The sequence below is a fragment of the Temnothorax americanus genome, unplaced genomic scaffold (assembly GCF_048541705.1).
Source record: "Temnothorax americanus isolate GAGA-0224 unplaced genomic scaffold, ASM4854170v1 Scaffold95, whole genome shotgun sequence".
Lineage (NCBI taxonomy): Eukaryota > Metazoa > Arthropoda > Insecta > Hymenoptera > Formicidae > Temnothorax > Temnothorax americanus.
Window position 1 is genome coordinate 326,130 of NW_027509818.1, and position 26,409 is coordinate 352,538.

A 26,409-nucleotide genomic window follows, 5' to 3' on the forward strand; every position below is an offset into this window, starting at 1 on the left:
TTCGTCCCTAATAGCAGGGACGAAAGTTTAACATTTACTCCCTGTGAAAAGTACACGCGCGCTCTCTATAACTTTAAACCTTAACGCCCTTTAACCTTAAAAATAGTCATCAATATTGTTCTGTCAATATGTCATCTGATGAATCCGTAGACGAGGAAGAAGTTATACGAAATTTCGATGCAGAAGCGCGATTGATAATAAATACAGATACGTTGCCAAAGAAGTCTGTTGATCGATACAATCTTGTTTACGACACGTATAAAAAGTGACAGATAGAACACAAAACTTCACTGTCAAACTGTGAAGAAAATAATTTGGTTGTGTATTTTAACTTGACTCTTGGAATGTATTTGATGCCTGCCCCCCCGACCAGCAGCACTCGCTTCGCTCGTGCCGCAAATGTCGGGGGCAGGCATCAAAAACATGCTTATTAACATTTAAAGTTAAAAAAAGTAAAATTAATAACGTACTTTCGACCGGCTATGAAGAAAAATCGTATACACTACGCGGGCCAAAAGTTGAAATCTCGGTCCTGCTCGTCATGATGCCCTCGGCTTCGCCTCGGGGCATCATGACGCGCAGGGCCGAAAATTCAACTTTCGGCCCTTGTAGTGTAATATATACTATTTTGCCGTCGCGCAACTGAGGCCTATAGCTTTTCTTTTTTTATGAAATTTTAAAAATCGATTCTTTCGTTAAATTATATTTATTTGAGTATTAGATATTTATTTACGTAAATTTTTCTTTTATTATCATTATTGTGTGTCCAGAAGACATACAAATATAATAAAATATATATATCGATGTAAGAAATAATGTAAAATTTTTATCACAAACGCATCAAGAATAAATCGGAGCACTCGCGCCTCACCAGAGTCAATCGAAAGAATCTCGGTCACATTAATCGCTTGGTTAAATTTTATCGATCATAGTTACTGTTATTATCGGTCATGATAAGGAATAAAAACCGAAGGAAGCCTTGACCAGCATCTTTAATATGATATAAAAAAATATTATATTAATAATAATAATCAGATCGTACCGTATTACAATATTAAAAAGATGAGCAAGAAAATTATATTCTGAAATTTAACGAAAATAAATGTAAGTTTTTAATTATTTATCAGAAAATAAGAGCTGCACTCGTCGTTGACTTTTTCAGTAAGATATCGATCAAAATTTCTGATACTGACGGACAGTATAAACACATTATTTCGGGACATTGCGCGGATACTTCAGCATAATCTCGATGACTCGCTAATTGGGCTAATTGGAACTTTTGTGGCGATCTATTGCGATTAACGTCATATGCCGAACGAGTGGGTAACCGTCATTTAATTACCAATTTATATCCTCATTAACGTTGAATGATGCTGTACGAGGCAAAAGCTGTACATGCACAATGCGTGGATAATTAAAGTGCAACGATGCGCTTTGTGCATTTGCGCGCGCGAATTCGAGACTGCATGCGCATACGAAGAGCTGACAGATGAAATTTGGGGAGGGTCATCGCTTTAAATTGCAGGAGAAACCAACGACGTGCGTTAATCGGTTAGGCGAGACGACGAAAGCGATAAACGTGAAACGTTATCTTGTAAACTAAACCGTCCTAGGGTGGCGTCAAGTCTTTTAATACGGTCTCGTTATTGCGTTCACACCGATAAGCGATGTCCACTATACACGCTCGGCTAAGGCGGCTACGTGAAAAATGAAGCTTTAATGGTTTCTATCCGCGCGCAATTATGCCACAGTCTTATAGGAGACTTGGGAGAGCTGGACGATTTATGTGAATGTGTCTAATTAAATGAGCTGGACACTTGTTGGACATTGTGCGCCAGTAAATAAATGTAAAAACATTTAATCGTTGTTTAACATTATACGCCAGTTGCAGCAATATTATTCAATTAATTCAATTATTAATTCTATTTCCTTTGTTATTTTGTTATTAGGATGTACAAAAATTGTTCAAAGTCAATCAAAAATATAACAAATTATATACCTACATATAAAGAAATATTAATATTTATTAATTTCTTATATTTTATTACATCTTTGTTTGATTATTAAATTAATATAATTTTATTTTTTAAATGTATATAAGAGACGTGTGTTTCCCCCATATCGATCAATTATAATAACTAATAACATTTTCACTTTACTCTATTCGGTTATATTAAGGGGATCCTAAAGCCGTCTGTAATACCGGCTTTTTTTCTTAGCACTAATCTTTTAATTGGCTTTATAGGAATGCAAAATTCTTGTCTAGAATTAAAGTACGCATCAAAATCTAGGTTATGGTGGTCGAATTTATATCGAAAACGAGAAAAAATTAATATTTTTGTTAATTTTTGGTATACGTGACGACAATATTTGCTTTGTACAAAAATTCCACAATAAATATCTACAAAATTAGACCGGCATGACCTAGGGACAACATTTAAGAACAATATCGTGCAATTAGATCTAAGATTGAAAGCCTAGAAAAAAAGATTAGTTTAAATAAACTTTTATATGTGCAAAGGCACATTCAGGTTGACATTGCGTGTAGCGAGAGATGGCGCAGCAATCGAAACAAGGACAGATGCCTCTCGTTAGACAAGGACAGATATAGATATATGACATAAAAAACAGGATTAGAAATGTTGACATTACCGACGTCGAGGAAGTTCAGCCTTCACTTTAGGATCCCCTTAAATCGCGCGATACGTATCTTTAATCCCGTAACTTCGATACCATCGGAAAAACGCTAAAGTTTCTAGTGCCTGGAAATGCGCGTTTGACAAAGAACGTGTCGACCGGCTGATGGCTAATGAAGTTTCCCCTAAATCGCGTCCATTAGCGCGCGAGATCAAAGCGCATCGAAGCGCACCGCCGGCAAGGTCAAAAGGTCTCCCTCCCCGTTCGTGAAGCGCAACGTTGTCGATCCGGTAAACGATTTGTCCGTATCGTCGTCTAAACAATATCGTCGAAATCGCAAGGAGAAAGGCTGGGGATCACGAAACAAGACGGAAAGACGGCGAGAGGAGGAGTGACAAAGACGAGAAAGAAAGAAGGGGAGTCTTGATTCTAGGGCGTCACTATGGCGACTTCTCGCAGAAACCCCGCGCGGCATCTCGCATTCCCTCGCTACCACTCGAGGTCCACCCTTGGAACTCCCTAACCTTCAACGCTACATAGTGTATATATACATATATCCAGCCACACCATCCCCCAATTGCGAATTCCGAGCGTTCTACCGAGATCCGCGGCGGCGGCGCCGGTTTCAACCTGGATTTTGTCGTAACAACATCCGGCCCTCCCGCGCTGTCACCTAGTTTAATCTCCTGGGCCCCGAATAGAACGTGCTCCATTTCTGCTCTGCGCTCGTTACGTATATCCTGCCCTTTCTTTATTCTTCCTCTTTTCGAGCTCCGCGCGCAATCGCTTTCATCACGGCCAATATCGGATTTTCCCCGAGACCGTCTCTACCGAGATAACTCCATTTTTTATCTCGGCTTCTTCTTTCATCTTCCATACCTTCTGCGTTTCTCTTTTTCCACTTCTTCTCTAGACAGTTCTCTCGATATTCGATATTTTCTTGTTCTTTTATCACGAAGCAACGCGAAGGCCAACGTGACGTGTCACTGTAAAAATTCGGGGATCTTATTTAAATAAATTCCATTCCAAAGAAGAAGATAAGGATCTAATCTACCGGTAAAGATAGTTATCCGAATAACGTCGAGGGTTAAGGTGGCGACTGAAAGATTTAACTGTATTGTGGACGCGCAAACTACGGTGTTACATTGTTGTCGCCGGTATTATCAAAAGGATCGCTGCTACTGTGAGCATTGTTTTCGTTACGATACGCGCGTATCGTGGAATATAACACCTAGCCGGCTACTCATTCGCCGGGACAGTGCATTATGTCGTGCTCATGTGACCGACAGAGAATACGTTCCGCACGCGCGATTCGCCTTGTCACCCAATTTAATCTCCATCCACTCGGTTAGAGCTCGGTCGCGCGCTTTGTTCGCTGCGATCTCTCTCTATGGTCTCTCTACTTCATCGTGTGCTGCAGTGCCGCGTCCTTTGTCCCAGTCTTCCCTTTGCCAATGAAAGAACTATACTCTCCCGATCACTCGCGTCGCAAACTCTTTCACCGACAGATCTTCTCACCCGCTGGCGATCGATGTCAAGTCGCAACCCGCAAACTTTATCGCATTCGGCGCGAATTAATACTCATCAATGATCGCTCGCGCAAAACGTCTCAACAAAGAGGCGTGAAAAAAAGAGAGGAGTTCTTCGCCCTATATTCGTCAATATAATAGTGATCGATAGCATTGTTCGAAAAGGCGCGATCAATATTTAATCGCGACTCTACTTATTCCTCGCCTTTCCTTTCCAATCGCTGTGAGAAGAAGGTTCTTATAAAAGAGCTGCATTTAAACGTTGGAAAAAATTCTTTGAAGATTCTCTGATCTTCTAGACACTTTGATCCAAATTTCTAGGCAAAATTAGAACATTTCAGATACAAATTCAAAATAAACTTAATAATTACCTAGGTTTTTTAATTATTCTTTCTCTTATTCATACAATTATTTTAAAAATTAGAATTTGTTTCAAATATAAACCTAGAGAGTCTTTATAAATTTTCTCATACGTGAGAGGCCAAGCGGGGTAATAAATTACCCCAAACTTGTACCGCGTGTACAATGTTTCTATTTGTTGTTAGACAACTTCTTAATAGATAATTTTGTTTGTTCTTTAATAGGGAAAACGATAGTAATCATCAATTTGCGGTAGTAAAAAAAACAGTAAAAAAATTTCGAAAAACAAGAAAAAGAACCAAAAATTGGGTTGAAATGACTATTTTTATAAAAAATGCTGTAGTTTTTCATAAAATTCACCGATTTTAAAAACTCCAACGGATTTTGAAAGACGAATAGACAACCTTCAAGGGCATGTAAGCAATTTTTTCGTTTCTTAAAAAAAAACAGATTTCTTTGGACATCTGAAGTAGAGAAAATGATGAAAAACTGTCAAATGAGAAAAATCGCAAGAAATGCAAAGTAAAACAGATTATGTCGATTATTATTTATTTGATGAAAGGTAGTCAAAAGTTATAAAAGTATACGGAAACAGTAAAATTAACTCCACAAAAACTTTACAAAGTTTTAATAAGTTGCTGTGCAAGAACAGAAAAAATGAAATAATTGACCGAATCTTAAATAATTATATATGAAACAGGGGTAGAATTTTCCGGGGAGTGCTATAAAGTGTATAATTTTTCGTTACCGATTTTCACAAAAAATATACTTTACTGTGGTAAATGTCGAACGTAAACGGCCAAAGGGGGTAATACGTTACCCCAAACGATTTTCTTTTTCGGTTTTAAGCTGCTGCACGGATCTAATGCACTCGCTGAATGACGGAGATCGACTGCCGGATGACTAAACTGAATTATGGTTAGGGTCTCGGTATGAAAACTAACCTTCCTAAGGCAGGAGCGCAATTTGAATTTCGCGTAGGGTAACGTATTACCCCAGAAAGACTCTCTATAGGGATAAAATCTAGTAAAATAAAGAAAAAGAATAAATAAAAAAAAGTGGAGGTTTTTCATAAAATATATAGACATTTTACATTTAAAAAATGTCATTCTTTTAATTTCAAAAAGTGCAATAAGAAAAATAAAATCTACCATAAACATAAAGAAGAAATAATAATAATAATAACTAAGTAAGGCTCTATAATGTAAAAGAAAGACCTTAAACGAGCAATAAGAGCACAAGCGTGTCGTTAAAACGCTAAACTTTATTATCAACAGTCACAAATACCGAAGTCAATTAACGAACGAACGTTTCGACCCTTCTTTGGGGTCCTCTTCAGCGTATATCATACATATAAAAATTATCGTCGCAAACATACATACAGATTCTACCGCCGTAAACAACAAATCATCGCTGGTCAGTTAGATGTGCACTCCGACGCGTTCCAGAAGATCGTCGCATAGAAGTTTCCTGGTTGGAACGCCAGGAAATTTTCAAACGGATGTACTGTCTTTGTCATTGTGACGCAACGCCTGTGGACAAATTCGGAGTGCCGTTCTCTCTCAATATTCGTACAGGAACACAATAGATAACAAAATGGTATCAAACAAGTAACTCACAGGTTTGACATACTGGACGATAGTCAAGTCGCAACGCCACGTCAATCAATTGCAGGAATCGGTGTGTCTCAGAGGACGTTCACACAGAGAATGGCACGCTTGTCTTATATAAGATATCGACGGTATAAAGAAGCGGGGGGAAAGATCACGCATAATATAAAACAAGTCCGCGTAACAACAATAATTCTAAACTTTAACAAGTTCCTCGATAGCACTAATATATATCTCTGGTATATCTTCAGTATCCGTCTGCAAATTTAAACCTTCTCTTTGCCTTTTTATGTAAATCATTTCTGATATTAAGCGTTTACTAAGGGACGGTTCTCGGTCTAATACTTCCACGTCTTTCCAGTTAAAGTCATGGTTATACTGCAATCTGTGGTCTGTTAAGACCGAATGGCCCGCACCAATAAAAAAGAAAATATCTAAAATATAAAAAAGAAATTATTAAAAATAAAGTTTGTTAAAATAAAAACAAAATCTTAAAGAGCCGGACAAGAATTCGCTGAATGTCGATACAATTCCTTAATTATTTGAAATATAGGGAAAAAATTCCTTAGAAAATCCCAAATTTTCCGGCTTTCGCAGGCAGGTAATAAACATATTCCAGTTAACCGAGCGACAAGATCGTAAATGAATCGAACGAAACGGGCTCAACAAGAATCCTCGAATCCACAAACTTCGGCAACACAATGGGGATATTATGCGCCGAGTTTAGGCGAACGATCGAATCAGGTTATACTCTGTCTCCTACACCAATTCATTTATAATGTTACTACGCCCCCCCCCCGGACGTGTGACAGCATTTAGATTCGCGTCTCGCGGGAATGGATTCTAAGAAGCGGCGACCAGTTTCCAAAGATATACGTTCGGCACCGAAGTGCTCTCCGCTGCCGCAAAGGCCGACAGCGTAATCTGTCATTGCTTTTCGACAGTTGCATTGGAGCAAGCGCTATACCTGCGCTACCCGGCGTGCGTGCATAGGAATTTTGCGGGAGGACCGGGGAGAACATTGAAATGGCAGAAGGGACGCGGGAAGAGCTATACGGTCGCCGGTCCCTGATCCAGCCTGATGGTTACGAGCGAAGGGGGGAGGAAAGGATCGACCCTTCTCGGCCCTTATCGTTACCGGCACCGGTTTAATCTACGACCGTCCATCCTGATCCCGCTCGTGTTTCTGCTTTCCTCTACGAGTCCGCGCCACCGCACACCCTATTCTTTATCCTTACTTCCTGAAACGGCTGAAAGGAACATTTCCGTGTACTACCCTCCGCTCCGGGCAGGAACATAACTGTTCATCTGTAAGTCGGTTACCAACTCGACCGTGACCACGATTAGAGTCGTGGCGGCCGCCAATCTGATGAATTCGCAGCTGATAGACGAGGGAAATAAAACAGCATCAGAAATAACAAGATAAATTGCGAACTGCGCGCTGAATGACTCCGAGGATATTATAACGGCATATTGACAGACTTAAATAAAATTTACCAAGTCGGAATATTTATTTGTTCATGCACAATATCCCTTTTTGTTACTTCTACGAAATAAACTAACAATAACGCTGCATTTTAATTTGTGCCTGTATAAAATTATTTATCACAATTCTGTGTTGATCTTATTTAATAAAACAACAGTTGCTTTGTAATTCAACTTTCTTATTCTGCTGAGTCCTTTCAAAAGGACACCAGACGGCCACGGAATGGGAGCGTTTCTGTTACACGAACACGTTCTCCCAAGTCGAGAGGCAGGCATATCTCCGATAATTCTGATTAATGTTACCTCGAGCGTATTATTATTTGAGTAGCAAAGTCGCGGAAAACGGCGGGCCGCACGCCCGCTGCAACTCTCGCGCGCCTTGCAACTTGCAACTATTCGTCGACATGCGAGGCGAATAAACTATCTTCATCGTCGTCCTATATCTGCCAGTGCGGAGTCCAGCCGGGCTCTGTCACGCGAGGCGGTGTTTCGCATGCAAAATCGACGGACCGGATAACCGAGAGAGAGAGAGAGAGAGAGAGAGAGGAGGGGCGCGCGGGAGGGGAGAAGAGACAGTTCGAACTCTGACCTCGCTCTCTGTGGCGGAGATTCGTTATATACCCGCTGAACGAAGCCCCGTTTTCGCGAAAACGATTGAACAATTTATATGTATACGTATACGCGCGCGCGCGCGCGTGTGTGTGTGTGTGTGTGTGTGTGTGTGTGTGTGTGTGTGTGTGTGTGTGTGTGTGTGTGTGTGTGTGGGTGGGTGTGTGTGTGGGTGGGTGGTGTGTGTGTGTGTGTGTGTGTGTGTGTGTGTGTGTGTGTGTGTGTGTGTGTGTGTGTGTGTGTGTGTGTGTGTGTGTGTGTGTGTGTGTGTGTGTGTGTGTGTGTGTGTGTGTGTGTGTGTGTGTGTGTGTGTGTGTGTGTGTCGGTGTGTATGTATATATCGTCCCGAGAATTGGTTTTATCGATGCAGCGCGGAAGTGGAACGACACTTCCTAGTTCCAACCGATCGTGGGAGATAGAACTCGAGATATACCGTTCGCAGCCCGATTACGCAAATCTTTGGGGGAAACAAACGGCACGAATGAAAAGTAAGCTATTCCTGGCGCGCGACGATATTAATGATAAATGTAAAATTACCTCGGATAAATAAAATACGAGCGAATATGTCCTGCTCGCGTATTCGGCTATCCCGCGTATATTGGAAATAACAAAATCTTATGCGTATGAGAAATTCGACATCCCGAGCAACTATAATAATTTACTGACGTGGTTAATTACGTGTAATCGTCGCAAAATTAAACTCTTCTTTAGGAAATATTTTGCAAGAAAAACTGGATGGCGTACTGTTTCAAGAAATAGACAGTTTAAAAAAAAAAAGTATATTATAGATATTTTTTAGTTATATAATATACCATATATGCAATATATAACATGCCATAATTTTTTATTCCGAAGCGGAGAGAATAAAGTCGAGCGTTAGTCAGTCATCTTTTATTAGTAAAATCTAAAAGTTCAAACAAATCATCAAGTGATTTATTTGTCTAGGATTGTTAAAAAGATAACAGCGTTTTCCTAAGATAAATAATAATTGCTCGAGGAAGAGTCCAGTCGTCGTCGGTAATGGAAAACGGAGAGAAACGAAACCAGCTATCTGAGTAATAATATCCGACGTTGCATGGCTAAACCAGGCATAAAGAAGATAAAAGATTATCGGTTTCTGTAGAAAAGAAAGTCAAGTTTTAATGGCGGCGACGAATCCTTTTTTTACTTGCCGCGACAGATCCCTGATAATTGGCTTCGCCCTTTTCCCGATTCCGAATACGTGACCCTTGATTTTAAGCATCAGAGCTCGTCAAAAACGTGCTTGAATTTTTAATTAAAGCTCACTTCGATCGTCGATAGAACACGCAGATACTCCGAAACTTCCCCAATGTTCTCTATCTCACGATTGTGTTATCCCTCGCTCTAGCGCGAAATCTTTTGGATACCTATAGAATTGATCCGTCTGGAAACTGTCACATATACACGAAACATTTTGAATATACATCGACAGTATATTTGTTCTGTTTTTTGTAATTGCATCTTGTCTCTCCACAATATTTCCACCTTAATCATCTATTTTAAGCGTTTTACAAAGTTTAAATTAAAATTCTGTTAAATCGACTGGAATTAAGTATTTATAATAAAAGTAATCTCATTATTCTCTAAAATCTTTCACTGTCACTCGCTTTGCTATATTTATCATTGTCTGTACACTCCACTCCCACTCTCGCGGGAAAAATTTTAAGTTGTTCAAAATAAATATCTATAACAAATATCTATATAAATAAAGAAAAACGTGATATCTGTGAAATATTCTGTGTCCAATGACGATTGCAAAACATGAAAATATATATGCAGCTACCTCATCGAAAGAGAAAGAGAAAGAAGAGAGGAGAGCGAACGGCTCTTTTGTACCGCTTGCCACTTCGCCGGTTTTTATTCGCAGATACCGCGGAGGCATTTCCTAGACTCAATGAGCCGCGAGGAAGCTGCCGACGCGGACATGTCGATCGCGCGACCGTCGCAAATCTGCAGCTGGAGAAAAACTGGGAGAGGAAGAGCGAAAGAGTCACGCTCGAAGTTGCTATGGCGCTACTAAAAATACACCAGTGGTGGAATATCGTTTGACGATGGCCGGAGGTTCGACCGGATATTTCGCCTTGTCGTGAAAATCGAACGTCTCTCGAATGCGCCTGATGCGTCTTGGGAAAACGGTGCGCACGAATATCATGCCGCGCCGCTGTTTTATTGTCCGACAACGAGACTGATATACATATAGCGGAGACAATTCCGCCCCGAGAAAACGTTATTTCTGACTGCGGTGTGATCTCAGTATCTTCCCGTCCCCGTCCCTGTCTTGGAGAAACGCGCTCGTTTATTTCTGACCGGCAGGGTAGAGCGCGATAAAAAGACGAAGCGGATCGACGACGTGAAGGGGACGATAATGTCATTCATTAAATTTCGGAGGAAAGCCGCCATAAGGGAATCACTTCTCGTAATCGAATATATATCCACCGCTGCGTGAGAAGACAGCTAACCCTCGCACGATTTTTGTGAAAGATGAATAAGATCAATAAATGTTGCTTTCAAGGTAAGATCATGACGATTTGGAGAATCCTTATCACCTGTTTCGAGATTAATAAATATATATAAAATCAAAATGTGTTTTTTTTTTTATTTGTATTAAAACAGATGTCACACACGTTCGAAGAGTTATGTTTGAAGGGCCAGTTTCCCCCGGGAAACAAATCCGGATACTTGAAATATATTCGCCAGACAATAAGTTTCGTTGACAAATGTGTGAATTTAACCGTCGGGACGAGTCGACGGAATAAGAAAATTTTGGAACAGAAGGAGACCATCGTATAGAATGAAGTAGAAAATCTGACGGGAAAAAATTGATCATATTTCGCGGAAGAAAAGGGGAATCCTATAATAGTTACTTACTCAACTACATGTCTTTATCGGGACTTTTGATAAATATTTGTAAGAAGTATATATATATACGTGACCCTTTAAATGCAAACACAATGGTTTATAATAATAAGACAAAAAATATAATACATGACAATCGCTCATCAATCTTCCTATTAATTGTATTAATAAAAAGAACATTATGACATGGACTCAAACTCAACGGCTTCAATTGCATCGCTAACAATAAGCTGATGTAAGATCCTTTGCGATTATTAACAGTACACTTTTGTACTGTGTATGTTGGATTCAGTTTGAGTGAGTCTTCTGGAATATGCATGCAAGTACCGGAGAACTGTAAAACGCGATGGGGGGTCTGTAATTATGGAATCGCGTGCTTGTTCGCCCGATAACGATTTTATAGGTGTGCATAACGTGATTTTGAAATAATAAAAGTGAACGCTGTTGTCGTATACATTTCCAACGTGAGCGTAAAGGTGCGTCCATATCTACCTAAAGATATCTTTGATCAAACAATTCTGAATATAATAATCTATGAATTTAAAAACTTCTATAACTTTGCAATCTGTTTACCGAAGACACTCAAATTCAGGAATTACTGAAAAAATTATTAGATAAGTATTAATATTACAATGATGTGATTGGTAAAGACGCACTTCACGGATTGGAGGGAGGGTTCAAACCCTGGCTGTGGTGATATTTTTCACAATAAATTCTTTACAGTAATTTAAAAAGGTTATTAGTATCAAAAGTTAAGTCGATCATCAGAGAACTGTAAAATATGTGGATTTATATTATTCCAATGGAGAACTATATACGTTTCAAGCTCGACAAATAATCGGCGCTCAGTTTGCTGATTGTGAGTTGGAAAAGGTATACAAAATTCACACAACAAATTATTATTAGGCTAACCATGCAAGACCCACACACACACACACACACACACAGCCCGCCCGAAAATAGCACTTCTCTCTACTTAATGGTGATTTACTCAGGTCTACATTGTTACCGGTGACGAAAGCATTTTGAGAAAACTATAAAGGCAGAAAAGTGTGGCATAGTCAGAACAAAGAGAGCTTCGGATGTTTTATTGTACATCAATGACAGTGCCATATCAAGTATACATGCGCAGACCAAGAGTATAAGATGAAAGGGAAATCGTACCGTTGCCTGTAAAATGGAAAAGACTTTATTATAGTTACGACATCCTGAGGCAGAAAGTAACTTTTTCTCTTAGAAAAAATGAGGAAAAGAAAGTAAAATATAGGTATAAACCGTAATAATAAGTAGAATTATATGTATAATAATATATAAGATAAAAATAAATATTGATGATTGCATGGACATTTGAAAGTAATAGTAAACAGTTCTGTTATTAATTAGAAAGTGCAATTATCAGAAAAATAAGAAACATGTAAAAATAATTATTATTAACGTTTCTTGAATAAATAACGTTTTTTAAGTGTTTTCGGCAAAGTGTTTTTCTTACAATTAAAGATTGCTTCGCTATATTTAGCGTATACTAATTTTCTCATCATATATATTCTCCCATCTTCTACAGGCAATGAGTTGACTTTCTCTTTCTTAATTTGATACGTACGCGCTTGCACAACGTACCTCTCTGTAGTCTGTCTTTTGCGCATTTGCATGTGTATCGTTTGTACCGCGCGTTCGCAACGATACAGGCGGCACGCCCACGCTGAATTCGGAATTGACGTAAGCGAAACTCGTTGCTTCGCCTTGCGGAACAAATTGCTCGATTAGTCATTAATAATATTATACCTACGACTGGGATTACACTTATCTGTCGTAAGCTCAGAAAAGCGTAATACGCAATTAGATTAACGAGACGTGCTTTCACAAATCTTACTTCCACAGTGGCGACGGTGATCGTAAATAAATGCTGCTTTCTTTTTTCGTTTCGTAAAAAAAATTTTTTAAGTGCAGCCTGCTTCGTTTTATTTCATTTTCGAGCAACGCAATGTCCGGACATTGTTATGATGATAACTTGTTAGCAATTCAACTTGATAAACTATTTGGTGATCTGCTCAGTTATTTCATTCGCATTACGCGTATTACGCAGCGCGAGCAAGGTTATTGAAATCGCGTACATTATTATGCAGATTTACCCCAGCCGTGCGTGTCCACAAAATAATTTACATTATTTTAATTGAAATTGCTTTACATCTGCAATTAATTCACCGATGTCATTAACACTAATCATCCCATTTCACATATTCTGCGCTCTTATGTGCGAAATAAATTCAGTTCAGCACAAAAGCATATAGGAAATATTTAATAACCGTTCAAATATTTTACGCCGTCCTTAGGTATAAACGCGTTCTCCCAATTTTCAAATCTCTACCCGAACCTTAGCTTATTTTTAGCTACCAAGAATGCAAACTAAATTCATTTCTTCTTTAACGTACAACGATTAATCATCGAATATGTATACTTAAATGATTAATCACTGATGAATGTGCAAGATGCCGTTCCGAGAATGCTTCTATTGCTCAAACGCTCCAAAATAGCCCGCAGTAAAATCAGTAAAATATATCTCACGTTTCTATCACCGGGATAGAACGCGATACGGACCACGATTCACGATTCCGTCTGTGCCTAACGCGGAGCGTCCAGCGCGGCGACCTCGGTGATCCAGTTCAAGGCTGAATCCTTTCGAGAAACACTAAATATGTATATGTATATATACGCGGCGCACTTGAACCGAAGGCCGACAGCGACGGCCCTATGTTATAAGCCCCGGCTCTTCCTCGTCTTAACGCGTGCCGGCTTCGTTCCGTTGAAGCTCGCTCGGAAATTTATAGGTGCACCGTAAACTCCCGGGGAAACAAGCATTCTTCCGAGAATTATGAAGAGGAGAGAGGACATAAAGCGGGGGGGCAGGATCCAACGTTTATCCCCGAGGAGCGTCGTACGTTTTGCGAGTGCGCGCGCGGGAATAGAGGACACGATGTTCCCACATCTTCTTTCGCTCGGCTGTTACTCGAAGCTGGCTCGCACGTGGCGCGGGGTTTCATGGACGGCGCGGCGCGGCGCGGTGGTGCAACATCCGCGTCGCGCCGTTTTGCTCGTTGCAATGTACGCTGTTACGCTGTTACGTGTTACGGTTCTCTTTCCGACCCGGCGTTATTCCCGCGCTCCCGCGAAGGCGGCATTACGTCGGAGTACTTTTATGTCAGATTGCATACACGCTCATAACTCGCGCGCTCGATAACCCCTGGATGCATCGACGAAAAGATGAAACTCCTGCCACCGCGCGTCCGGAAACGGTCGGATATGCTCTATTGTTAAGTCCTATTCCTCGCGCGAGCAACGGATGAACAATAAGCGATAACGTCACAATTGTATGTACCTCGCCGGACGTCGAGCTGAGAATTTTAATAAACATTGCACAAGGGATAATTTTCGATTTCGCGATGTATTTATACACAACTGTGCCGTTTCGCTTGGCTTAATTACATGAGCGATATTAATTTAAACAAAAATAATACATAGAATATCTCGAGGAATATCTGTATATATTTCTATATAGCAGAGAGAGCGTATAACAAGTAGAGCAAGAAATATATTAAAAATATATATTACATGTATATAAGTTAACATATACAATGTAATAAAATGTATAAATATAAAATTAAATATTTACTCAATAAAAGTGTAATCTGGCAGCATTGTTCCATAGCATTTTCTAATTTATTATCAATTTGTAACATGTAGACTTTTATATCCAATTCTATGAAAAAAAAATCTACGAGGAGTATTCAGAATGATGTCCATTAGCTTATTACGCTACATCTCAGCAAAATTGTTTTTAAGGGCAAATCGTTCGCTTATTCGCAATTCAAAGCGAATTTAAAAAACATCCGGTGAAGCCGTAGCTATTGAACCGCCAAGAAGGATCCTCCACGATCCGCAATCTTTCGTCTCACACAGCAGGTGCGTTCTATTAGCCGTCCCTGCGTACAATTCGCGGATAAAAAGAGCCTGTATGTACATTTCCACTCGCTGTAGTCGAATGTAGTGCTTTTCATAGCGCATACACACACGGCACGCGCGCGCATTCAATGCGATCGCGCGCACGGCGTTCTCGTTCATTAAGAACATTTCATTTCTTTTGCACGACCGTCTATTATTTCCCCCGCGTCTGCATCAGGCTTTAGGCTGGTTGAGCCCCGGGGATGCAGCGATGTGTGCGCCGCGCATAGAAAGCATTCCGAAGGCTGCACTTGCAACTTTGCAACCCTTATGCGCTATCCAAACGTGAGTGTTTTCATCTCGTCGGTGATTTAAATATTACAGATTCGCCATCGAGCAACAGCATTATCAAGAGCTTGTAATCTCCCCTATAGTTTCGCGAGATGTATAAAATAGCTGCCATTTTCCGCGTTTCGAGGATCATACAATTGATAAACTCTCGGTAAGTAATGAAAAATCATATTTCCATTTTTATACAATTGATTTTTTTTGTCCTTTCCTGAGACTGAAAGACGTTCTACGGTTTTGTGTACCTATTTACGGCCGCTCGCCTGTATACATCAGCCCGACGAAGAGCCGGATGACGGAACGGCGGAAATTTGCAGAGGCTCCAAATACTTTCTACATTTTGATATTGCCGAGATGCCGCAACGCATATGAGAAAACTAATAACTCATTTTGATCGCAGATAGTTTTTGTCAAATAATAGATCCTCAATTTGTCTCCTTCGCCGTCTTGCAGAGAGGCACTAGAAAATATTTCTAATGTGTGATAAGCTGCACACACACACAACTGCTATTTTCACTTAAAAATGTGGCCAAACGTCAAAATACAAATAGATTTTGCATTTTTATCTCACGAATTTGTCTGATATACATATAAAAGTTATCTATCTATTGTATATATATATCTATTATTATTTGGAAACGATCTGTTATAGTTATATGTTCTTTTGCCTTTGTTCAAAATTTATGTTTATTTGAGATGAGTATGACGGAAATAAGTCACGCAATATCATAAATAATTTCTCGCTTTGTACGATCAGTTTCAAATCTTCTCACGCTATGAATTTACTATTTTACTATTTCAAAGTAAGTAAGTTAAATATAATATTACACTTTACAGCTTCTTCGACAGTAATATTGCCTGCTTGACTTCTAAAAATAACATTTCAAAATTAATGTCTGTTTAATATCGTTAATTTTCCAATATAGGTAGAAAATATATTTCAATTAGTTTTAGACTTTTGATTATATAAAACTAGCAACAATGCATCTTGAGCGAATGTGTATATTTTATTAAATAACGTAAAAGTATTAAATTTGGTGCAGTATATATAAATATATATATTTCATAAATTTTACAATGCTTTTTGTAATTTTTAAAACTTTTATAATTAAAATCGACGTATTAGAAATTATACAAAGTGATACCCATGTTATCAATTTGTAATTAAAAAAAAATAGGTTCTAGTTTTGCCAACACACACACACACATTCTAATTTAGATTCAAAATTCTTAAATAAAAAATCAAATTAAAATACTTACATTTTGTATGTATTTTTATCCTTTTTTTAAATTTATCACTGTATATCGCGTTATTCATGTAACAAACAAATATATTTTTCATGAATCAATATTCTCGAAATGTCAGATATCGAGATATTACGTACAGAATTATTTTCGTATTATAAATGCATGTACGCCGTAAAAACGACGTGCGTTTTTGATAAGACCCTTCCCCATAGATAGAATATAAATGTCTTAGAAAATGGAAATATTTACAGAAGATTCCCATTTCAATGCACCTCAAAAATAAATCTGCATGCAAAACATGTATGGTAGAGTACGTGTTTCATTTCAAAATAATGGAAAGTCTATAGAAGGTTACGGTATGTGTGATATCGTATGAAGTGAAATCAGAATAGAAAGGTGTGGTCGCTGATTTTTTTCTTTTTTTCAGCTACTTAATAAGCGTAGGAATATTTTTTGCAACAACTTCTCCAAAGTTAATAATCTCGAAAATCAAGGACGCGCGACTGAGCTATTGTCGCGAAATAGGATATACTCGCGGGTGAGCCGGGCGCCATTTTCGTGAGAAAAATTCTTGGAAAAATTATTACGTATGGTATAAGCTTTTCTCGAGGAAAACGCATGAATATTACTCAAAACTTTCCTCTTTCCGTGTGCGGCTAAATACATTAAGTCTTTTCACCTGAGAGTCGCGGTGTAATGTACGGGGTACGACTCTCACGAAAGAAATAAAATAGGTACACCCGCCGAGACAGCGACTTCCGACGCAAAATTCGGTCCAGATTTATTGTCCGAATTTTATCCCGAGCATTGACCAGATTTCTAAGCGGTCATTTATCTCTGCGATAGATCAAATGATTCACAAAAAATTACAAATATTTGTTTACGAGACGGTCCAGTCTCGTATACACGATTATACTTTTCACATTAGTTCAAGAGAATAAGAAACGTAATAAATTTCTTCGAGCTGGCAGCGGCGCTTCCGAGAAGCGATGGTCGTGTTACCGCTCAGTATTGCAGACGCGCGCGATTGCATCCGCGCCAGCCGCGATCGATATATTTTTCCCACGATACGTCGAAAGCGCCGCGCTGGCGAGGGAAGGAGAGAAAGAGCGCGAGAGAAAAAAGCAATTACCACGCGCGGAAATACCGAGCTCTCCGTGAATCGCGGACAGTACCGGCATCGTTATCGCCTTATCTGTTATGAAATATTATTTGTGTTCTCGTATACGATAGCGCATCGAAGATGATCGCGAACTCCTTTCGTGAAATTCTTTCAACGGCTTCGCTTACGCGTTACCACAATTCACGTTCTTAGTTCGTCGTTATTCTACGCCAGAGTTGGCATCTAATCGTCGGAAGTGACCGAGAGAAGATCGTGATCTCTGACCCTAAGCTTCGTAATATATTTTTGAAGATATTTGTTTTCTCTGCGCTTATATACTCTCCCCATGGTTCTCCTGCTTAAAATAACTTTACATTCTCAAAATCTACGCCAATATTTATTTTCCCAATTTATCGTCATGTTCAGCCATTTCTTATAAATAATATAGAAAACAGCTCATTGATCATAAATTGGAAAAAAATATTGACGTGAAAATAAAATTACATTAAAATGTGATTTTACTTTTACGCCAATATTTTTTTCCAATTTATGATCATAATTAATGGTTTTAGAGTAAAGATGTATGTTGTATATATATGTATATATATACATGTACTGTATATGTATATATCTTTACGTTTCTTCTTCATTAACATAATTCATCTGACATACACGCGCGCGCACGCGCCAAATAAGAAGGGGAAAAAAGAGATTAGATTTTTCTATATGTCTGAGCTCGATCATATTCTCTGTGTATTTTTTCTTATATAATGCGATATTAAATTTCTTTTCTTAACCTAGCCAAGTTCAGAACTAATAATAACCGACGCGCGCTCGCAGCATCGCTGCTCACTGGTTTTATAACTAGAGCACATTGGGAAATCGTTTCTCGATGCGCAATACGATGCACAGGTGGATACGCGCGAGGTGGATATACCGGCTATTAGTTTGACCCAATGACCCGCAATTAACACGTATGCGCAAATCGTAACGCGCGTAGGTGCCACTTATCTGGCTCGACCTCCTGTTGACATTTAAGCAAGCAATAAGTGGCAACTTTATCTAATCTCGTCGCGTAAAAGAGATCGCGAAAGTTGGAGAAATCGCGCAACTAAGCTTAATTGCAGGATACAAATTCATTAATTTAATTTAGTCGGCAGCGCATAACACTCTTATAAAATATATAAAGATCACTTACCTTAACTGTACTGCGCAATCGTTGTGACAGGTTCCATGCCTGATCCACAAATAGATCGATCGTCCTGCAATGCAAAAAAGGAATCGAATAAAAAAATCTATTACAAAGTTAAATCAGGCAAAGTTATCTATGCATATATATTATTAGAAATTGAGAGGCATAATGATCGTAAGATGTATTCTTCTGGATCAATAATGTGTCTAAAAGCCAGAACTAATTTAATGTCATCTTCATTCATTATAATATAGAACGCAGTATTTACCAGTATCTAGATATCTAGCCCGGTATTCATAATCAGATCTTATTTCAAGACCGTCTTAAGTAATATCTTAAATGCTAATACGGCTCTGTGATTGGTTAATGACATCTTAAGATTATACTTAAGATAATCTTAAATATAAGAACCGACTATGAATACCGGCCCTAGAAGATCATCCGGATAAAGAAATGGAATCATCTCTTATATCTTATCTATAGATGAACAAATAGAAAGTATATTCATCTTCATCTTAGATAAAAAATCACGTCATCTTATCTAAAAATTATTTAAGATAGTAGGATTTCCATTCTTTCTGCTATTTCTTTACCGCCGTCTAAATTAACTCTTAAATGCCCCCTGGGGTCCAGCGGACCCCAGACCCTTTACAATGATATATTTTCAAATGTTTTTCCCAAAAATGGAGCTCATGCTCCCATTGATGATATAGTTGAGTAATTGACCTACCCGTTGTACACTTAGCAGTACTCAGTTTACTTAATTTTTTATACTATGTTGAAATTGAAATTTTAACAATATAAGCATTTTATTCTCTTTTCTAACTGTTCTCTTGAACAACATTGAAAACAATTTTCATAACTAAAGATCAAAAAATCAATGAATAAGGAGACATTTTTCATGCTGGGGTCTTTTAGACCCCTCATGTCATGTACGAGATTCTTGAGAGATGTGGCATTTAAGGGTTAAATTAGATTCCAGAACGTTATATGAACCTATAAAGTTGTGTAAAAACCTATTTTTGAAATAAGTAGATTATTTATACTGCAAGAATGTCATTACACTCAAAAACAGATCAAATTTCTTCCTTTTCGCTACTCTATTAGAAGTTAATATTTAAAAAAAAAGAGAATAATAAGCAAACACACACAATTATTAGTGGCATCAAAGCACTTTCGTATTTGGAATCTAAATCGAAGAAACTCCAATCTCTTATGAATTTTCCAAATGTTAAAAATGTTTTTCTTCAATATAATCCCTGCCATCGTCAGTCCCAGTAAAAAGCGCCTTTTTAGTTTAGCACCAGCAAATCAGTGCACCCCGCCGAAGCTGTTTGGACAAAACATTCGGAAAACTGTTATTTTTGAGAAATAAAAACTCAAAATAAAATTATGAATACTGTTTTTATTATAATCTGCGTAATTCTTTTTATAAATTTTTATGAATATAGTTTCATAAACCCAAAATTATCTAAAAAATTATCTGTATAAATCAGCGATAATCACCTCATCTTTTTATCTCATCTAGATTAATTAAAAGAAAATCATCTTTATCTCATCTAAAATACGGATTTTTATCTTAACTTCATCTCAGATTATTTTAAAATCAGCTACGGCAAACACTGAATAGTACACGTTTATACTTTGCCGAATGATCGATACGAATGTATAAGAACGATAATGGCGAGAAAAATAATCTGCTGAAAGAAAAAAAGCGAGAGAGCCGTCGTCATGGCGCGCACTCCGCCAAAGCGCGACCAAAAATAAACGCGCGCGCGTTTGGTTAAACGCGGGCATTTATGTATACACGCGAAAGCATCTGCCTGCAGTCAGTCACCTATTTCTGTGGAAGCAGCGTTAGCAGCGACGGCGCAGCGCCACGATTCATGCAGGGCATTGCAGGGTGTCGGATGTCATGGGGGTTTGCGTAACCGCTCGCTCGCGGCTACATTTTTAATCCGGCGGCCGCGGCGTGTGTAAATCATGCTTTTAGCACCGGGAAAATCGTCGCCTCCTATAGGTAAGTGCTCGCGCCGTTAAAAGTGCTCTTCGTCGACCGAGAAGGAGCCTCGAACCGACCGTCGTCGTCGACCGACTCGGCAATAATGTAATGGGGAAGTTTAATGGCCGTCACTGCGGGCAACGTACGCACCGTCGTACGTGCAATAACAATTAACGACAGAGGGTAACAGATGTTGGCCGCGGGGCTCGCGCGCACAGCCAATGGCAGCTATACGGGGTTGGATGAGAGGGCAGGGAAGAGAGAGGTTTTTTGTTCTCTCACGACGACGCGATGGGACATTTTGCAAAGGGCCCTATTTGTCGGCTCGTTAAACGAAAACGCGTTATACACGCCGCGACGAATTACACTTAGATCTCGATATAATGCAACATGGGCACAGTGCGCGAGAGGGTGATAAATGTATCAGCGGCGAACGAGCCAGTAAATATATAATTACTCCACACCTATTTCCTATACTTCTATTACGCGAATTCGATTAACTTAATTTAAAATTTTTTTACGAATATATACATATTACTGTATAAAATATTGTATAATAATACTGAATCTTACAATATTGATTTGTTGAAAGTATAGAGTGTGTTAAAAATAAGAATAAGAGAAAGTAAAAAATTTTTTTGTGACAGTGAAAAAGACATTGTATTAACACGTTGCACCGATATAGTACATGATGTGACAACTGCTTTATACATATTAATTATGTACGAATTAATGATACTGCGAAATATTATATAATATTGTATGTACTCTTGTGCTCAAAATAATGTATGTAATAATAATTTATCTGCTTATATTCAAAATATCAACTGATGGCCTGACTGGAAAGTTCGGCGTGTACCACCCATCACCGATGTATTAAAATAAAATTTAATGTAACAATTATTTTTAGCTCGGGAAATGTTTCCGAAGGCCGAGGTACTGATTACATGCGACAGTCAAGCAAATATTGGTCAAGCACATGCTGCGCCTAGTAAACAATTAAGTTCCACGCAAAACTGATGGGTGTGGTAAGACACGTTGCACACGTTGCGTACAATAGATGGGGATTCAATGGCGCATAATAATAGCAACAAAAAAATCAATGGCGCGTAATACACATTTACCTTGTCATATCATAATATTATATTTATACCGGAAATATTATACCTATATTTATACTATACAATATACATAATATTCTAGAACTGATGGTACAATCGGAAAAGGAAAGATTTCTCATGAAAAAGTACATAAATTAAAAGAATAAAGGATAAAATTTGCAACTTTCTTGTATTTATTTTCAAGAAAAATAAAATTTTAAGAATTGGAAAAAATCAATAACGTATTTCTGCTTTATCAGACTTGAACGATTTATATCGAATTTATCTCGACGGTTATTAAAATATATAAATTATATTTTATTTATTTTATATTATATTATACTAGAGCTTGATACTCATCGTGCTTCGTTACGATAACACATTTTACCCCTTTTCACCACCTTACGGATTGAATTTCTAAAAATTAGTGGGTGCATGCTTCTTAGTGCGGGTGCTTACGTCATGGAAGGAATATACTCCCCGAATTTCATGTTTCTAGGTTTGGGGGTTTGGGCGTTGATGAGTCAGTCAATCTGTCAGTCGATCGAGTCAGTCAGGATATTTGTTTATATATATAGATTAAAAATAATTTAAGAGAAGTTACTAAAGAAATTATAAAATTAAAATAATTTTCATTTTTTCAGTGTATAATGTTGTATCTTTTCATAAGTATCTTAACAACTGAGACGATACACGACACCAAGACTCTTAGAAATTATTCAAGTATAATATATAAAAAAGCGATTTTCAAAATCACTTTTCTCGAAAACAAAGTGCATAAAAAATATTTTATTCTACATTTTACATTTTTGTACTTATATTGTTTCATAAAGAATTACTTACTTTTCTTATATTAATATTTCAGAGACTCTCTGCATGTAAATAAGAGAAAAATTATGGATATTTTATATGTAATTATAAAAACTGAGAAGAATTCGGAAGAATCTTCAAGACGCATCGTTATCACCGAGCGCACTTGAAACAAAAGTTCGCGCTCGTACTTATTTATCTCCGCGAGGGAAATAAATCGAGGTTTCTAACGGCCGAAGAAATTCCGAAACCCTTAATTAAACGAGTAGACGGCTTTAAATTGTTGATTCGGAAATTTGCATTTGTGTACGCCACGTGGCGCCGCGCCGGGCGAAACGCTCCCGCTGTTCCTCCGGGGTAAACACCCGCTCGAAGAACACACAACGGGAAAAGTGACGGGAAACGACAGGGCGGCGCGGACGATGTGCGTGCGGAAGCCGGAGCGGAGAAAGGTGCCGCGATCGGCGTCGGCGGCGGTGGATATCGATCACGAAACATTTGCATGGAAATTTTCTTGCGGCGCGCGGCGAAAGCTGCCACGGTTATATTTCTCCTCGCACCCGGAAACGTGGATTCGGTCCAGGCGCCTAAGATATCGCTCGACGAGGGATCGATTTCATGGATCAGAAAATGGCCGATTATAGATAAAAATTAACTCTTTTATCTTATTCGGAGATAACGACTATTTTAGTCAGGGTCGAGCGCGCAAGAGAGTCATCACGATATCTCCGAAACAAGAATGTATAATGGAGAAAGACTGGCAGTGTATAAATATTCACGATATTTACCGACTCGTTTTGTCCTAAACATTTTATTTGTCCGGCTCTTGAAATAAGATAACAGCTCTCATTATAATCGCAATATATGCTAAATTGTGTACATTGTTTGGAAATGAGAAGCAGTTCTCCTTTGCTCGCACTCAATGTCTTTTTGTGTAACTACTAGATATATGCGTATAACGCGTCAAGAAATAAATTACGAAAATAAAAGAACAGAAATTGTCGATGACCTACTAAACCTTTTAAAACCCAGCATAACCAGAAAAGATAAGCAATATTATCTTTAGTATCATCTTTGCGTAAATTATAAATTTATTAAGCAACAAAAAGATGACGCAAAATTTAATATTATGGGTACAAAATATAGTTTGGAGAAATCTCTCCTGCAGGATGTTCTACGTAATAAATCAGGATTTATTAATACCGCTTCCGCGGATATAGCACGGATATAACTTGTATAGACTGAAGATAACTCCTTGAAAATTTGCTAAAAAAGATCAATTTCATAGAGTCGATTAATTAATTGAGTTGAACCGCGACGAGCGAACAAAAAATTAATTAAGCTCCACTGAAAAACGCCGTGAGACAAAGGCGAATCTCTAATCTGAGAAACGTTCCTTTGACAGATTCTTTTTTCCTCCATCGCACACGCGCACGCGCGGACAAAACTCCTGACAACGTTCAGTGTCTCGTAGTGAGTTGGTACAGATTCACAAAGCTTGCGGTCTAGGGTAAAGCAAAATTAACTCTTAATTTTTCTCATTTATACGAGAGAGAGAGAGAGAGAGAGAGAGAGAGAGAGAGAGAGAGAGAGAGAGAGAGAGAGAGAGAGAGAGAGAGAGAATGGGAGGGAGGAGCTTTAATACAACCGAGAGAAATTTCAATTTTCAGTATTTTCAGTTAATTAGTTTTTCCTTAGAAACTAAATTAATTAAATCAAATATGTAACTTGGCGTTAAATTTTGATAAAGATTCAGGTAATTCTTTCATTGCCGGCTGCTTGAATAACGCGGGTCAATAATAGTGAAACGCCGAGATCCAATTATCTTTTACAGCCTAAAGACGATAAAACGCAGATGGGTATGGCGTAGGCAGGCGTATCGTTTAGGCGATGCCGCGATGGTCCGACGACGAATTAACTCTTTCAGATCTCTCTTACGGGCTTACGTCACTCTCACGCTGCTTCTCGGTCAGAGGCACACGTACGCCCGCACACGAATATGCGTTTGACACGCTGCGTCATAAGACTTTTATTATACCAGCGCCAGTGTGCGCGCCGCTATGAATAACCTATAGTGAATCGGGTCACGTTCAATGTTTTTACGTTTCTTTTGCGAGAGGGATGTTACGAGGGCGAGCGAGACAATTTGCGCAACACTCGAGAAATATCGGAACTGTTTCTTTTTCTTCAAGTTAATTCTATATTCCTGTTTTTTCTTCATCTCGGCTAAAATATTGTACGTAAAATATTTTGAATAATCCCAAAAATATACAATTTAACATGTGTCGTACAAAAAGTGTACGTGTTCGAAACACATCATCAATCTTTGTCGCTGGTGCACTTTCAATGTACTACCGGACAGCAGGAAATATGTTGCGTAAAATGTTCATTAATTATAATTACCCTTCGCCGCACAGATTCCTACCTCGCATTCCTATAAAACTATTTCGAGTTCAGCTGCTGTGGATTGATGGATGCGGGGTTGGGTAATATGTGGCAAGGGGATAATATAGGTCTCTTTTCCCCGTATCTTTCGGGGGCTGTGAGTTGCCTCCATCTGTGACTTTTGTGGAACTTTCATGGAACTCAAAAGAGACGCTACAGTTGGCAATTTCATTGTCCCTTCCATATAGTGATGTTAGAGAATCATAATTCTCCCCTTTGAAACGTTCCTATACCGTTTCCTACTTCAATTTATTACTAAATTTTTTAAAACTGATTATTAAAAAATTCATTAAGTACTTGAAATTACACAGTGTAATATAAAATATAAATATAAACATGTATATAGCAAATAATACGCATATTTTTTTAACAAGCTTAAGGGAACTGAAGAGATTTTCGATTTTCTTAAATTTTATTTTTCAAAAGTATTAACATTTCTTTGTATAAAGTAAGTATCATTAATATAAGTAAGTAAATATCATTAATTGATATGTACTTAAACTTTAAACACGTCTTTCCTCAAATTTTATTTTTTAACTTTTTGCAGTGATTTCTCCGATATAAGCTTCGTATTGATTTGAAATTTTAAAGCAATAATGTTTGTTTATCTGGCTCTCAGGCGAACAACCCCGCAAAAAATTTTCATTTCAAAATATTGATTAATAATAACTGCCATTTTGTTAATTTTTATTCGATTTTTTTGTAGTGGTTTATCAGATAATGACAATCCTCCTTAAGATTTCTAGGTAAAATTTGCTCTGATCTGATCAGACCACCGAGAGTCGAGATATTGCAAAGCGATGAACTCGAAAAAAAAGCGGAGTATACTTCAGCCATATAAAAAATATATTTTTCTACTCTTTATAAATTGTATAAATATATTTCAAAATTTCACTCTCGCACATTTACTCACAGTTTGTCACAAAGCATTGTCAAAAACAAGCATGATTTTAAGGCAATCTGACCTCCCAGTCTCCTTAAGAGAATAATCTCTTGTTTGAAAGGTCGTAAACAAGTATTTTTCAGGCCTTTTCGCAGGAAAACGAAAAAAAGAAATAACAAAAACGCTCTTCTTTTTTATGTTATATCCTGTGGTCACTTATAGCCACACCTCACCTG

The 26,409-nt window shown here is 38.2% G+C and overlaps 1 protein-coding gene and 1 long non-coding RNA gene across 5 annotated transcripts in view; one reads left to right on the plus strand and one right to left on the minus strand.

Moving 5' to 3' along the window:
• LOC143908434 (uncharacterized) overlaps positions 1-26,409 on the minus strand; it is a 279,285-nt gene that overhangs the window by 167,924 nt on the left and 84,952 nt on the right. For all 4 annotated transcript variants that reach the window (XM_077426096.1, XM_077426097.1, XM_077426098.1 and 1 more), the window contains exon 2: positions 18,940-19,003. The gene's annotated coding sequence lies outside the window, so the exon portion shown is untranslated. The remainder of the gene's footprint in view (positions 1-18,939; positions 19,004-26,409) is intronic.
• On the plus strand, positions 20,545-22,209 carry LOC143908448 (uncharacterized). Its single transcript, XR_013260148.1, has 3 exons — positions 20,545-20,953; positions 21,846-22,044; positions 22,139-22,209. It is a non-coding gene; the product is annotated as an uncharacterized LOC143908448 (long non-coding RNA).